Here is a 16,066-nt window from a genome sequence, read left to right as displayed (position 1 = left end):
CCACCTCCTCAATTTGGGATGATTCGTTGTCTAAAGGAGGGAAGGAAGGACGGAAAGAAAGAAAGAAAGAACGAAGGTAAAGTATAATAAGGTTATTAAAATTAATTATTAAGAAAAAAAAATTAAAAAAAAAACATGGACGGATAGAACCCTAGGACAAATGGTGGAAGCAAGACTATACAGACAAGCTCTCACACAGAAGCATACACATACACATTCACAAAAAGAGGAAAGGGGAAAAAATCATAGATCTTGCTCCTAAAGTCCACTTCCTTAATTTGGGATGATTGGTTGTCTATTCAGGTATTCCACAGATGCAGGTACATCAAGTTGATTGTGGAGCTTTAATCCGCTGCTTCTGAGGCTGCTGGGAGAGATTTCCCTTTCTCTTCTTTGTTCTCACAGCTCCCAGGGCTAAGCTTTGGATTTGGCCCTGCCACTGCGTGTAGATCGCTGGAGGGCGTCTGTTTTTTGCTCAGACAGGATGGGGTTAAAAGAGCCGCTGATTGGGGGCTCTGGCGCACTCAGGCCGGCGGGGACGGAGGGGCACAGAGTGCGGGGCGGGCCTGCGGTGGCAAAGGCCGGCGTGACTTTGCACCAGCCTGAGGCGCGCTGTGCGCTCTCCCGGGGAAGTTGTCCCTGGATCCCGGGAACCCGGCAGTGGCGGGCTGCACAGGCTCCGCGGAAGAGGGGTGTGGAGAGTGACCTGTGCTCGCACACAGGCCCCTCGGTGGCGGCAGCGGCAGCCTTAACGTCTCCCGCCCGCCTCTGGGGTCCGCGCTTTTAGCCGCGGCTTGCGCTCGTCTCTGGATTCCGCGCTTTCAGCCGCGGCTCGCGCCCGTCTCTGGATTCCGCGCTTTCAGCCGCGGCTCGCGCCCGTCTCTGGATTCCGCGCTTTCAGCCGCGGCTCGCGCCCGTCTCTGGATTCCGCGCTTTCAGCCGCGGCTCGCGCCCGTCTCTGGGGTCCGCGCTTTCAGCCGCGGCTCGCGCCCGTCTCTGGGGTTCGCGCTTTTAGCCGCGGCTCGCGCCCGTCTCTGGAGTTCCTTTAAGCAGCGTTCTTAAACCCCTCTCCTCACGCCCCAGGAAACAAAGAGGGAAGGAAAATTCTCCTGCCTCTTCTGCAGGTGCAGGCTTTTCCCCGGACTCCCTCCCGGCTAGCTGTGGTGCACTAACCCCTTCAGGCTATGTTCAAGCCGCCAACCCCAGTCCTCTCCCTGCGCTCCGGCCTCAGCTCGCAGCCCCGCCCGCCCCGGCGGGTGAGCAGACAAGCCTCTCGGGCTGGTGAGTGCCGGTCGGCACCGATCCTCTGTGCGGGAATCTCCCCGCTTTGCCCTCCGCACCCGTTGCTGTGCACTCCTCCGCGGCTTCGAAGCTCCCCCCTCCGCCTCCCGCAGTCTCCGCCCGCGAAGGGGCTTCCTAGAGTGTGGAAACTTTTCCTCCTTCACAGCTCCCTCCCACTGGTGCAGGTGCCGTCCCTATTCTTTTGTCTCTGTTTTTTCTTTTGCCCTACCCAGGTACGTGGGGAGTTTCTTGCCTTTTGGGAGGTCTGAGGTCTTCTGCCAGCCTTCAGTAGGTGTTCTGTAGGAGTTGTTCCACGTGTAGATGTATTTCTGGTGTATCTGTGGGGAGGAAGGTGATCTCCGCGTCTTACTCTTCCGCCATCTTCCGCCTTCTCCCTTTTACCTGGCAATGGAGAATTTAAATGTTTCCACTGCCTCCCATATGTAATTCTTGGAGCTCAGGTTCCTCTAGACCAGGGCTTGGCAAACTTTTTTGAGGAATTCCCTGGTGGTCCGCTGGTTAGGACTCTGCGCTTCCACTGCAGGGGGCATGGGTTCGATCCCTGGTCAGGGAACTAAGATCCTGCATGCCACGCCACACTGAACAAGGAGCAGTCTTGAGCAGGAAGCCAGTTCGAATCGAGGTCGACCTATGAACCTGGCCAGTCCCTGGCAGACTTATACTCATTAATTTTAAATACTGCATTTATCAGGTACTAAATTCCCATAGACACATGATTCTCTTTCTATACTTTTAAACCATCCCGTCCCACTAAATTTTCCCACTGATTTTTAAAACACATTTCTATGCTAAAATCACACTTTTAACAGCTATAGATTTATGGGATGTTTTGCAATCTGTTAGAGTAATGCCTCTGTTTATTTTTTTTTAAAGGCCTTAGTTAATTCTGTCCATATTCACTTCCCTATGAATTTTAAAACACGCTTGTCAATTTCTGTGAAAATTCAGTAGAATTTTGATTGAGATTACATTGAATTTATGGATTCATTTGGGAAGAATCGACATCTTAAAATTTTCAGTATTTCCATCTAGGAGGAACATAGCATAACCCTCCATTTCTGTAGATCTTCCATATTTATTTAGATCTTCCATATTTCCTTCAGTAACATTTTAGTTTTACTTACATAGGCCCGCACATTCTTGTTAGATTCATTGCTAGGTATTATATCTTTTGTTTCTATTGTGAATGGGATTTGGTTTTTTCCCATTGTGTTTTCTAATTGGTTTTTGCTAATTTATGGTAAAGCTATTAGTTTTTATTAATCTTGATTTTGTATTCAGCCAGCTGGCTAGATTATTTCCCTCAGATGCTTTCGAGGATTCCCATTTCAGCTCTAAAAGTGCTAGAACTTAGCTGTTACAGAACTTCATAATTGGAAGGTGATATTTGGTCAAGGTCAAAGGAAAAGCTTCACGGAAGGGGTGAGATTTCATTGTCATCAATGACAATGGATGGGAATGTCTCCAAGTCTGTGTGTTTGTTTATTTTTAGTGGTCTGTTTACTTTTAGTGATAGGCTCTTTCTACTTCCTTCAGGCTCCTCTGCATTTCTTTATTGTTCAATCCCTGCCTGCACAATTGTTTCCAAAGGTGCTATAACGTGATGGGCTGAGTAAGCATTGCAGCAGAAATTCCCGAAACAGCTCCAGCATTGCTCACAGTTGTTCTTACTGGTAATCAATATCTTCTTTTGCCCCCAAATCTGAAGAGCTAAGACGTGAATTCAGATTTTTTTACTAGGAACTATATTGGAAGTCCACAGCCAAGTTTTTCATTAAACATTTTAGACTTTTGGCTTACTAGGTTGAAATTGAACTTGGAGTGATTCTGAAAGAATGACTGGTAGTCAAGAAGTCATATTACCTTCTCTTACTCCACAACCCTCAAAGTCCCTAAAAAATGTGTCTTCTATTGATAGTGTTAACAAATATTTAGCACTCAGCTTCCAATGTCTTGCTTTTGACCATGGTAATACACATGCTTTAATGGACCAGTGTTCAAACTTGGACTTACCATGACATCTGTATTGCATGTCATGCATGTATCTTCACATCTGGAACATTTTAGATGTTTCCAAACTAAACGAGCAGTGGGGGAGAGAAAGGGAGAGATGGGAAGCCTTCTTTTCCAAATAGATAAGTCTCTGAAAATTTTCCTGAAACTCTTTGAAGATATCTGAGGGATAGTAATCTCTGAGTCAAGAGGCCTGTGTTGAAACATGGCTCTACTACTTAATAGCTATGCCAGTCCCCTAATTCATCCTCCGCCTCCCTAAGTCTTGTTTTCCTCTCACAGGCGTGTTGCAAGGGTAAAGTGAGATGAGGTTGACAAAAGAACCATGTAAACTCTAAAGTACTATGCAGATGTGAATTGTTAGTAACTGCAGAATGTTGAACACTTCTCTTTACCTGCTGTAACATGCTTAGAGAGGTGTAACCCAAAGGTGAAAAGAACCCCCAAATGGTCCCAATACATAAGAAAATCATACTTCAGCATGATGAAAACCTTTATAAAATATATAATTAGGGGCTTCCCTGGTGGCACAGTGGTTGAGAATCCGCCTGCCAATGCAGGGGACACGGGTTCGAGCCCTGGTCTGGGAAGATCTCACATGCCGCGGAGCAACTAGGCCCGTGAGCCACAACTACTGAAGCCTGTGCTCCGCAACAAGAGAGGCCGTGATAGTGAGAGGCCTGCGCACCGCGATGAAGAGTGGCCCCCGCTTGCTGCAACTAGAGAAAACCCTCACACAGAAACGAAGACCCAACACAGCCAAACATAAATAAATAAATAATTATATATATATATGTATATATATATAGTTAAAGTAAAATGCGTGACTTCACGATAAAATATTGATGAAAAGTTTCAAAAACAAGTCATAAAATATAAATGCAAATAGTTAGCATTGTTTTGATGTTTGAACTAGTGGCTTCAAAATCGAAAAAGAAAAAACACAACTGTGACGGCTTGACTGAATCAAATGCACAGAATCACTTCAGTCTTGTCAAGCCCCCTACCTGATATCTCTCCCTAGTGTTAGAGAGCGTACACTTTTCTGATTGGTTACATTCTCATTGGTTACATTCAGTCTTGTCAAGCCCCCTACCTGATATCTCTCCCTAGTGTTAGAGAGCATACACTTTTCTGATTGGTCACATTCTGTCTCTTGACTGTGTGTAGGAGGCACTGGCTTTCAGATGATGATGATCATCATCATCGCATTAATTCTTATTGCTGCTGTAACAGATTCCCCCAAACTTCGTGAAAACAACACAGATTTACTGTTTTATAGTTCTGGAGGTCAGAAGTCCAAAATGGGTCAGCAGGGATGTGTTCCTTCCGGAGGCTCTGGGAGAGAATCTGTCCCCTGCCTTTTCCAGTTTCTACAGGCTGCCTGGGTCAATGACTCTCTTGGCATCTCTCTGACATCTGCCTCCATCATCACTGTACCTTCTCTGAAATCTGATCCTCCTGCCTCCCTCTTTTTAAAAAAAAAAACACTTTATTTTTATTTATTTGTTTTTTTTGCGGTACGCGGGTCTCTCACTGTTGTGGCCTCTCCCGTTGCGGAGCACAGGCTCCGGACGCGCAGGCTCTGTGGCCATGGCTCACGGGCCCAGCCGTTCCATGGCATGTGGGATCTTCCCGGACCGGGGCACGAACCCGTGTCCCCTGCTTCGGCAGGCGGACTCTCAACCACTGCGCCACCAGGGAAGCCCCTGCCTCCCTCTTATAAGGATCCTTGTGATCATCACATCAGCCCACCTGGATAATCCAGGATACCCTCCCCCCATCTCAAGGCCCTTAATCACCTCTGCAAAGTCCCTTTTGCCACGTGAGATAACATATTCACAGATTCCTGTGGAGGTGCACATCTTGGGGGAGGGGCAACATTCAGGCCATCATAATTATTGACAACACAACACTTACGAGCATTGTTTACGTGATAAGCACCATTCTAGGCACCTCAAATACATTCAATCAAAAAACCTGATGAGAAAGATAATATTCTCTCCACCCTAAGGTCATGCCATTGAGGCGCAAAGAGGTTAAGTAACTTGCCCAACGTCAGACAGCTAGGATTTCAACCCAGGTGGGCTGACTCTAGAGCCCAAACTCTTCACCAGTATGCTTTTGCAAAGTGAACAGATTGGTCCACTAGATGTTGAGGAAGCAGAAACTCCTAAATATAGTTATTGCAGAGGCTATGATTTTATAACAACGATGGTAATAAATGTTTTAATCGTGGTTTACCATTTCTAAAGCACATTCCCAGCAATTTCCATGAAACTTTCCCATAATCCTATATCTCAAAATAATCTTTCTTTTCACTAAATCCTCTTCTTTTTTGACTTATTTAAATAGCAAGGGTTTGTAATATGCCTTCCACTGGAATTTGTGTACATGTGTATTTGTTCTGTCTGTTCAACTGTGAGACCCCTAAGTAAAGCGGAAACAAGCATCCATTTCATAAACAGAGCAAAACAAAATGAAACTTAGTAGAGTGACTTGAAACTGATAGTATTCGTAAATACGTGTTCAGTTGAACAGTATACATGAGACCGAGTACTGTTTTGGAAGTACTATAGAACCTACAAAGTAGATATGATAGACTGCACTTTGATGACCCCAGAGAACCATGCCTTTCAGGATCCAAGTTTTTGAGTATTATCCTCTCATCTGACTCTGGGCTGAGTCTACAACCGCTTTAACCAACTGAATATGATGAAAGTGATGTTTTCTCCCTCTTAGAATGGATTTGTACCCAGTGCCTTACGTGTCCCTGGATCTGGGAAAGAACTGAGAAACTTTCATTTTCCGAAGTCCAGACCCCTGATGCCAAGGGGCTGGATTGTCTCAAAGTGTTTCTCAGGGTTGAGGAGGCCCAATCTAAACCTGGAAGCTGGGCTCTTCAGGGCCCTGAGAGGGTCAGGGACCTGCACCAGAGTAGGAAGGACTCAAATAGGGTTGGCTGCATGGGTCCTGGAGAGGCTGGAAGCTGCATGCCACACTTGGGAATCTTAACCAAGAGTCAGCCCAGGGCTGGTGCAGAGGAGGCTGAGCACAGTGCCTCCTAGTGGATGGTGAGGGCTGTGGTAGAAAGGCCAGGAGGAGCTGCTGGGACCCCTCCTTGAGGTTTTTCTTAACTGCTTAAATGGTAGAATTCATGAATGGCTTCAAAAGGAGAAAAGGGGTAGATCTCACTTCCACACTTCATGGTGGGGTAAGCCCACCCCAGTGCTGTTGAAATGAACACATTTAATGAGCAGTTACTGTGTGCCTGGTCCTTGCAGACATTTCTCCTTTGATGCTCACAACAGCCCTGTTATCATGTAGACCAGGTCTCAGAGCAGGACACGTTTGCACTTCAAAACACACATTCAGCTTAACCTGAAGCTCAGGCTTTTAGCCACCCTCTTATACCGCCTGTCTCAATTCTAAACTCAATTTTAAATTTGAATCAAATTTAGCAACTTAATCCTCTGATGCTGGGGGTTGAAGTTCAAGAACCAGGTTTAGGAAGGTTTTTCTCCTTAGGCTTTGCAGAGGAAAACCATCTGCAAACATCAAGTGCTGCTGGATTAAAGAGAATATATTTCAAAGAGAGTTGTTATTTTATTTTCAGGATTAAATGCCCTCCTTTTTAAAATCTTGGGTTTAAAATTTTAAATGTAGACACCCAGTTTGGTGGAGCGCTGGCTGAGGATGGACATCTGTCCCCACCACATGCCACCCTAGTCTTAGCCATGCGTCCCAATGTCCAGGTCCCTCTGCTACAGTCACGCCTGAGTCACCATTTTTGGACAGAGTCTGTGGACCCCATGAAGGGCCCTGTGGGGACCAGAAATCCAGTACACTCACAGTAGTCAAAGATGTTTACAATGTGAATCAGCAGTTAAGAGCAACTTCTTCCCCCCTAAAAAGTCACATCTTTCATACAAACTATACTAATTATGCTGTTTAGTTTTGTTTTTCCAAGGCAAATGACAAGAAAAATGTATAACCAAGGGACTGGTTGACAGAAGTGAAGAAATATGAGACAACTAAAATAGAGAACGAAAAATAATGAGAAAAATGATTAAAAGAACTGAATTGTGCGGCTTGCTTTATGGGTAATGAGCCTGAACTAAGTGAAGAAGTTGCATGTATTTATGGAACCTACAGGATAGATGGGGGGAGTAGGTTCCTCCCAATCTCTAACTGGATTTTGTTTTCAAACTGGGTGGATAATTTAACAGCAGAGTGAGAGAGCTGTCCTGGGGTCACCCTGGCTGTGACCCTGTAAGAGAAGCTGGCCATGTACACAATTTCCGCTTTTATTATTATTATTATTTTTCTCCTGCCCTCAGATTCCACTCTGTCTGGACTTATCTGGAATTTCACACCCATTCATGCTCATATATTCATTGCCTCCCTCCCCAGCCTCAGATCTGCTTACCAAGAGTCTCCTTTTCACCCTATATTAGTTTCCTGTAGTTGTGTAACAAATTACCCCAAATCGGGAGGCTTAAAATCAACAGAAACTCATTCTCTCACTGTTCTGGAGGCCAGAAATCTGAAATCAAGGGGATGGCAGGACTGAACTCTCATTCAAGGGTCTAAGGGAGAATCCTTCTTTGTCTCTTCAGACTTCTGGTGGCCCCAGGTGTTCCCTGACTTGCAGCTGCAGAACTCAAGTCTCTGCCCCTGTCTTCACATAGCCCTCTCCTCCTCTCCCTCTGCCTTTCTCTTATAAGAACCCTTGTCACAGGATTTCGGGCCCACTCAGATAACCCAGGATGATCTCATCTGGAGATCCTTGACTTACTGGCATCTGCAAAGACCCCTTTTCAGAATAAAGTCCCACCAGAGGTTTGGGGTGGTCATATCCATTGGTGGGGAGCCATCACTGAACCCCTTCTTCTAAATTCAAGGATTTCTTACTCCCTAGGCAAGAGAATAATCAATCAAAAAGGAATCCATTTCTATCCACCAAGGCATTTTGTAACGTACTTTCCTGGCCTCTCCAAGTTTCTTATAAGCCACAGCTGTTTAAGATCATCATTCACTTGTAATCTCTTTCTCAGATCTCCCTTGAAACTCCTAGTCTGCTTGGCTTCAGGGTTCTATGTATTTAGCTCTCATTCTAGTCCGTATACCTTTCATAGTCCTTCCTTTGTTACTTTACTATGTATCAACAGATCAATTTAGATTTCCAGACCAGAGGCTGTACACCCTGGTTTGCCTGAGACAGTCCTGGCTGATCTCAGTGTCCTTTCTAGTTGATACCCTCTTATCTCTCAAAATCCTGGTTTGGATGATACCCCTTAGCTGGAACATTTTCCTTTTCAGAGGCAGGACTTAAGGGACAATTGACAGAAAGCATTCTGTTTAGTGAGTGATGAGTGATGAAGAAGGTGAGGCCTTTGCCTGAACTTGCAAATTTGGAGGCTAAAAAATGGAAGTGGGGAAGGTTTGAAAGAGAGAGTAGCACACAGAATAGGCCACAGAGTAGATCAAGACCAGACTTCCATTCCACTGACTAAGGGGAGAATGAGCCTCTCCTAACAGCGTGGGGCCTGTTTCCCTGTCTGAAATAGTCCAAGAGCAATCAGCTTCTGAAATTTGAACCTCTGATCCAATCTTATTATTTGATTTGGTGAAATATGGTCTCTACAAGTTTGCAAGCAAAATACTTCCCAGAATGATGTGGTGACAATTTAAGCAACTTTTAAAAAAGTTTTTCCCCACCTCTACTCAAGGAACCAAGGGATTCTGTCTTTCGGGGGAGGTGCTCATAGGACAATGGACTTCACCTCTCTGTCTCTCTCAACACTCAAAACACAGGGAGCTGCTTAAAGAGCTGGGCACATTGTTCAGTTTGAAAGAACACCCCTGTTTTTTTTGCACCACCCTCACAGTCCAATAAATCATCAAAGGGAGGATGAAATGGTGCAATCACTTTGGAAGACAGTGTGGCAATTTCTTAAAAAGTTAAATATACTCCTCCCTCATGACCCAGCAGCTTGACTCTTAGGTATTTACCTAAGAGAAATGAAACTTTATGTTCATAATAAGGGTTGTACAGGAATACTGACAGCAATGTTATTCAGAATAGCCCCAAACTGGACAAATCCCAAATGTTCCTCCACAGGAGAATTGAGAAACCTATAATAATATAATCATGTAATGGAACAGTAGTTAGCAATTAAAAACAATTACTGATTAAATCAATTGATCACCAAGTCCTATGGATTGTACCCTCCAAAATCTATCTGCTTCCCTCTCCTCACTATCACCATGCTAGTCCAAACTCCCATAATCATCCCTCACTCTGAGGAATGCAACAGTCTTCACCTGGCTTCCCCCCTTCTGCTCGTCCTTCCTCACATCCATTCCCCACACAGCAGCCAGAGTGATCTTCCAAAACATGACTCTGATCTTGGCACCCACTTACTCCGACCCTTCCTCCCCTCCCCCATCTCCAGTGAGTCAAATTCCTTCATGCACTGGGGTCTGGCCAAGGTCGTTCTGCCCGCAACACAGCACTCCCCATCTTCTCCTGCTCAACTTACTCCTCATCTCCTCCAGGAGGGGAGGTGGGCTCTGGTCCTGTTTTAGAGCAAGACTCTGTCACCCTTTCTAGTGGCATCCTGTGCTTTCAATCCTCATGGTACCATCACAATGATTGTGAAACAGTGTTTAGACTGATTACTTGCTATTTTATTTTTTTTTGGTATTATTTTCCTATTGTGGCTATAACAAATTACCACAAACTTAGTGGCTTAAAATAACACAAGTTTATTATCTTACATTTCTGGAGGTCAGAAAGCCAAAAAGGGTTTCCCTGGGCTGAAATCAAGGTATCAGCAGGGCTGCATTCCCTCTGGAAACTTTAGGGGAAAATCCATTTTCTTGCCTTTTCCAGCTGCTAAAGGTCACATACATTCCTTGGCTTGTGGCCCCTTCTCTCTCTCCTGACTCTGCTTTTTATCACATCTCTCTTGACTCTGGTCCTCCTGCCTCTCTCTTATAAGGATGCTGGTGATTACCTTGGGCCTACCTGGATAATCCAAGCTCATTTTTCCTTCTCAAGAACCTTAGCTTAATAAAATCTTCAAAGTCCCTTTGTGCAAGGTAACATATTTACAAGGTCCAACTGTTAGGATGTAGACATTCTGGGGGCCACTCTTTGGCCTATCACATTTGTCTTCTCCCCAGATATTAAGCTCCACTGAAGATAAGGACCACACCTGTCTTGTCCACTGCTGCACTCAGACTGCTAGCAGGTGCCTTGCACATTATAGGTGCTAAATAATACATTTGCTGCGTGAAGTAATAGCATTGGGGCCACTTGCATGCAATTCGCTTAGATTTTATAATTCCATGTTTCAGTTTTATTTCCAAGTTTAAGACTGTAATGTCTTTTGTAGTTCTGTAGCCATTAAGGAAAGAGGGCCCATTCTACCTGGACCTTCTAGCCTCAAGCCAAAATTGTTCTAAAAACCACCTGTTCCACGACTCAGTGATTCACTATTTTTGTCCATAGAGTTTTTCTACATTAAATTATCTTTGCCTAATTATCTAACGCTTGGGACCAAACTCCCTTGAACTCCTTCTACTTTAAAAGTGTTCTCACCTGCCTCATGAATGCCACAATTTGCAGGAATCAGCTGCATCCTCCAGCCCAACAGGCTTCTAAGAGATTTTTGGCCCAACAGTGTATCTCCAAGCCAGAATTCTTCAAACACTATTTCCAACCTCTACATACTACTTCGTTGGCAATCTACAAATGGAGTACCTGATATCAGTATTCTTTTTAAAAAATTTATTTTATTGAAGTATAGTTGATTTATAAGGTTGTGTTTCTGCTATACAGCAAAGTGGTTCAGTTGTACATATACATACACATTCTTTTTCATATTATTTTCCATTGTGGTTTATTATAGGATATTGAATGTAGTTCTCTGTGCTGTACAGTAGGACCTTGTTGTTTTTCCATCCTGTATATACTAGTTTGCATCTGTTAACCCCAAACTCCCAATCCATCCCTCCTCTCCCCTCTCTCCCCCTTGGCAACCACAAGTCTGTTCTCTATGTCTGTGAATCTCTGTTTCACAGATAGGTTCATTTGTGTCATATTTTAGATCCCACATGTAAGTGATATCATATGGTATTTGTCCTTTCTCTGACTTACTTCACTTAGTATGATAATCTCTAGGTCCATCCATATTGCTGCAAATGGCATTATTTCATTCTTTTTTTTTATGGCTGAGTACTATTCCAGTGTGTCTATATGTTATACATATGCCACAGTTTTTTCATCCATTTATCTGTTGATGGACATTAAGGTTGTTTTCATGTCTTGACTATTGTAACGGGTGCTGCTATGAACATTGGGATGTATCTTTTTGAATTATAGTTTTTTTCAGATGTGTGCCCAGGAGTGGAATAGCTGGATCATATGGCAACTCTAGTGTTGTTTTTTGAGGGACCTCTATACTGTTTTCCATAGTGGCTGCACCAATTTACGTTCCCACCAACAGTGTAGGCGGGTTCCCTTTTCTCTACATCCTCTCCAGCACTTATTATTTGTGGACTTCGATATCAGTATTCTGAGAGCCATATGATAGCACAAAAAGTACAATAATTTCAACTCAATTTTAAGAGTATTGTTTTAGCCTCTGCCATATTGAGAATCTCCCAGGTCAGGAGAGGGAAAGAAGAGATGAAAGAAAGGTGTGTGTGTGCGTTTAAAGCAGGGACACACTACAACTGCATACTGAACCCATGTATTTTTTCTTTTTTTTTTTTTTTTTTTGTGATACGTGGGCCTCTCACTGTTGTGGCCTCTCCCATTGAGGAGCACAGGCTCTGGACGCGCAGGCTCAGCAGCCATGGCTCATGGGCCCAGCCGCTCCGCGGCACGTGGGATCTTCCCGGACCGGGGCACGAACCCGTGTCCCCTGCATCGGCAGGCGGACTCCCAACCACTGCGCCACCAGGGAAGCCCCTGAACCCATTTCTAAATTGAAACTTTCGTAGATAAGTGAAATAAGTGAATTCTTTCAATAAACTAAAACAAAAATAGAGAAAATTGTCAGTCAAACCAATTCCTCAATATCATGTCCTCAAGGAAGGAAAAGTTGGTTATCTAAATTTTTTGTTTTTTTACAGCTGTTTTGATTCTATGTAGGACCAGTCTGATTTGAAAGTATTATTCATCTGGTAAATAACCAAACAGATTTAGGACACTGCAAACCTAATTCCGCTCATGAGCATCTTCTTGTCTTATCTGTTCTGTTTTGAAATCTTGTCTTGGCTTGTTCCACAAGGACCTTATGAAATGTTCCTCCTCCCGTCCCCCCCACCAAAAAGTGGAGCAGTACAGTCATTAAGCCCATTGTCTCCTCCTAGCCTTGCCTGGACTTAGAGCACAATGCCTGGACGTATGAGGCTGTGGAGCATTATTCATTGCTCACAGAGAGGCCAAGTGAGTCGGGATTAGCCTCAACAATGCACGCTGCTATTTGCTATTTGGCCAGGAGCAGGGTTCTCATCCAATACAATGCTTGTGCACATTCAGCTCATTGCTTGTCCATGTACATCCCCACACACAAGGGAGGAGTTTTGCAATCCAAAGTGACAACCATGTGTCCTTGGCTTTGTTCCCACCAGGGACAGGAAGGAGACTGCTCTGCGCTCTGCATTCTATCTCCTTGGCTGCTAACCCTCTAATGCAATTATCTGGGAAAAGGACTCGAGTTTGCTTGTAGTCTTTATATGGACATCTTGTGCTGGTTATGAAGGAATTTTCTTTATTAAAGAGGCACTTTGACTTAACCTCAAGTGGTCACTAAGGTATCCAGGCATCACGACAAGAACTTCACTGGATCAATACTAGAAAATTACTTCAAGAAAAGGGAAATCAAGCTGAAGAGAAATATGGCCAAGAGACTCATGTATAACTAGTCCTCTGTTTAGGGATATCAAAGCCTGTGTTGCTGAACATAAGTAGGAAGCTTGAAGAATAGACTTAAATTTTACAAAGGGAAGAAGACTCTTCCATTGAGTGCTAAAAGTATTATAAAATTTCCAAGTCCAGGTCTTGTAAAGTCATTGCCTCCCTTCAGTCCTTACGTGATTTAGATCCCCTTTGGCTGTGAGGGTAGAGTGTGAGGGACTCCTTCTGATTCATAGGAAACCAGTGTAGCTACAAGCACCTGCCTCAGAACTACCTATCATTTTGAGTCCAAATAGTTATTCCAGCAGCAGAGGCTGACAGAAACTGACAGGCATTTTGAATTTAGTCCTTCATACAGCAACAGGTAAGCAATGATCACCTGTGTATGAGGAAGCCTCCATATGAGAAATTTACTCAGCCAGGTACCTCCCTGCTGTGACCAGAGGAAAAAGCAGTCCTTCAATTCAATACCTGCATTATTTTCCTATCGCCTCTGTGACAAATTACGGCATTACTGGTTTTAAGCAACACAAACTTAGCATCTTATAATTCTGGAGTTCAGCAGTCCAAAATGGGTCTCACTGGACAAAAATAAAGATTTCAGCAGAGTTACTTTGCTTCTGGAGACTCTAGAGGGAAATATGTTTCCTTCCCTTCTTTAGCTTCTAGAAGTTGCCCTCGATCCTTGGTTTGTGGCCCCTTCCAGCAATCCCACCACTCTGACACCTGCTTCCATTGTCACGGTTCCTTTTCTGACCCTCCTGACTCCCTCTTTCTCTTATAAGGACCCTTGTGATTACACTGGGCACAACCAGATAACCCAGGATCATCTCAAGATCATTATATTTAATCACATGTGCTAAATCCTCTTTGCCATGTAAGGTAATATACTCACAGTTTCAACGACTAGGACTTGGACATCTCTGGAGGCTATTATGCTGCCAAACCCAGTACCCCTTTCCATTTTCAAGCCAGAAGCTATTGGACATTTCTATATTTAACTCTGGCTCTACTCATCTCAACTGACCCAAAGTATTACTTGTAACTTCCTACTCCTTTACAAGATTGAGAGCGTCTAAGGAAAGCAGATGCTGTATTCTGCTTACTTACTATTGTATTCTTCGTAGTCCTTAGCACGATGGAAAAAAAGTCAATAAAACGGACTTACTGAAAATTAAAAACTCCTGCCCATTGAAAGACATCACTGAGTGCTTTCCCAGGCAGCTGCCGAAGATGGCGGAGGGGCAGGTCCTGGTGCTCGATGGCCGAGGCCATCTCCTGGGCCTCCAGGCGGCCATCATGGCCAAGCAGGTGCTTCTGGGTTGAAAGGTGGTGGTCGTGCAGCTGTGAAGGCATCGGCATTTATGGAAATTTTTATAGAAACAAGTTGAAGTACCTGGCCTTCCTCTGCAAGAGGATGCGGCCCCTACCACTTCCGAGCCCCCAGCCGCATCTTCTGGCGGACAGTGCGAGGCATGCTGCCCCACAGGACCAAGCGGGGCCAGGCCGCTCGGGACCGCCTCAAGGTGTTTGATGGGATCCCGCCACCCTATGACAAGAAACAGCTGATGGTGGTTCCTGCCGCCCTCAAGGTTGTGCGTCTGAAGCCTGTGCGGAAGTTTGCCTACCTAGGGCGGCTGGCTCGTGAGGTTGGCTGGAAGTACCAGGCAGTAACAGCCACCCTGGAGGAGAAGAGAAAGGAGAAGGCCAAGATCCACTACCGGAAAAAGAAGCAGCTCCTGAGGCTACGGAAGCAGGCCGAAAAGAACAGAGAGAAGAAAACTGACAAATTCACAGAGGTCCTCAAGACCCATGGATTCCTAGTCTGAGCGCAATAAAACGGACTGTTTATTCTTAATGCTTGGCCTGGCCTGCCCTTCCTCCATTGCCACCCTAGGATGTGGGGGACCCCCAGGGGCTGCCATCCAGGTGCCACAGGCAGTCTGGGGCTTAGAAGACTGGGTATAGTGAAGTGGCCTTAGTCACTGCTGTTTAAGAAAGGCCATTTTAAAAGAGTAGACAGTTATAAGGGCTGTGCAGGCAGAATTTGCCTGTGACCTATTCATTCATGAGAGTTTTAGGACATGGACAGTTGGAACAACCAGTGGTGTTGCAATATTGGCAAAAGTGAGCTGGAAGACCTAATTGGAAGGGACCCCCGCATCGCTTACAGGGAGTCTGTTTAAGTGTCCCACATGGTCAGTACTATACTCTGCAGCTGTCAGGATGTGAGAGAATGCTTGGGCAGCATGAGTCTGGGGTTCTAAAAGGTGTTTATGGAAGGGAAGTACGGCCCAAGGGGTCACAGGAATTGCCCTTGTGTCTTCCCTATATTTTGTGATCCAAAACTAATAAATTATTTTTAAAGAAAAAAAAAAAAAAGAAAAAGAAAGACATCATTGAGTAGCGGGGCAAAATTAGATGGGATTTCTGCTTCCAGCAATGTCTAAATAACAGGGACTAGGTTTACCTTCCTTCCTAAAACAACTAAAAAAATCTGGATAAAATATATGGCACAATAGTTATTAAGATTTGGACAACAAACAATGAAAGACAGTGAACCCTGAGAGATGGGAAATAAATGCAGTGAACCCTACACTTGCCTTGATGTGCCCCCTGGAGGGAGTTTCTGTCTGAAGCGGATAATGGGATCCCAGGGAGAGTACTTTGATGGAGTCTGTGTGGATAGAGTTTGCAGGGTAGAGAGTTGGAGGATAGAAAAGAGACCTGTAGAGGGTCCTGCTCAAGTCTTCAGCTAAGTACTGATCAGTGCAGGTTTGTGAAGAAACTATCCAGGTCTGGGGAAAGAACTCTCTG

General features: G+C 44.7%; 1 pseudogene; it reads left to right on the top strand.

Moving 5' to 3' along the window:
* Positions 1–14,467: 14,467 nt before the first annotated feature.
* On the top strand, positions 14,468–15,105 carry LOC101272897 (60S ribosomal protein L13a-like; annotated as a pseudogene).
* Positions 15,106–16,066: the final 961 nt, after the last annotated feature.

The sequence above is a fragment of the Orcinus orca genome, chromosome 7 (genome assembly GCF_937001465.1).
Source record: "Orcinus orca chromosome 7, mOrcOrc1.1, whole genome shotgun sequence".
NCBI lineage: Eukaryota > Metazoa > Chordata > Mammalia > Artiodactyla > Delphinidae > Orcinus > Orcinus orca.
Note: the sequence above shows the minus strand (reverse complement) of the source record. Positions and strands in the feature narration are given on the sequence as shown.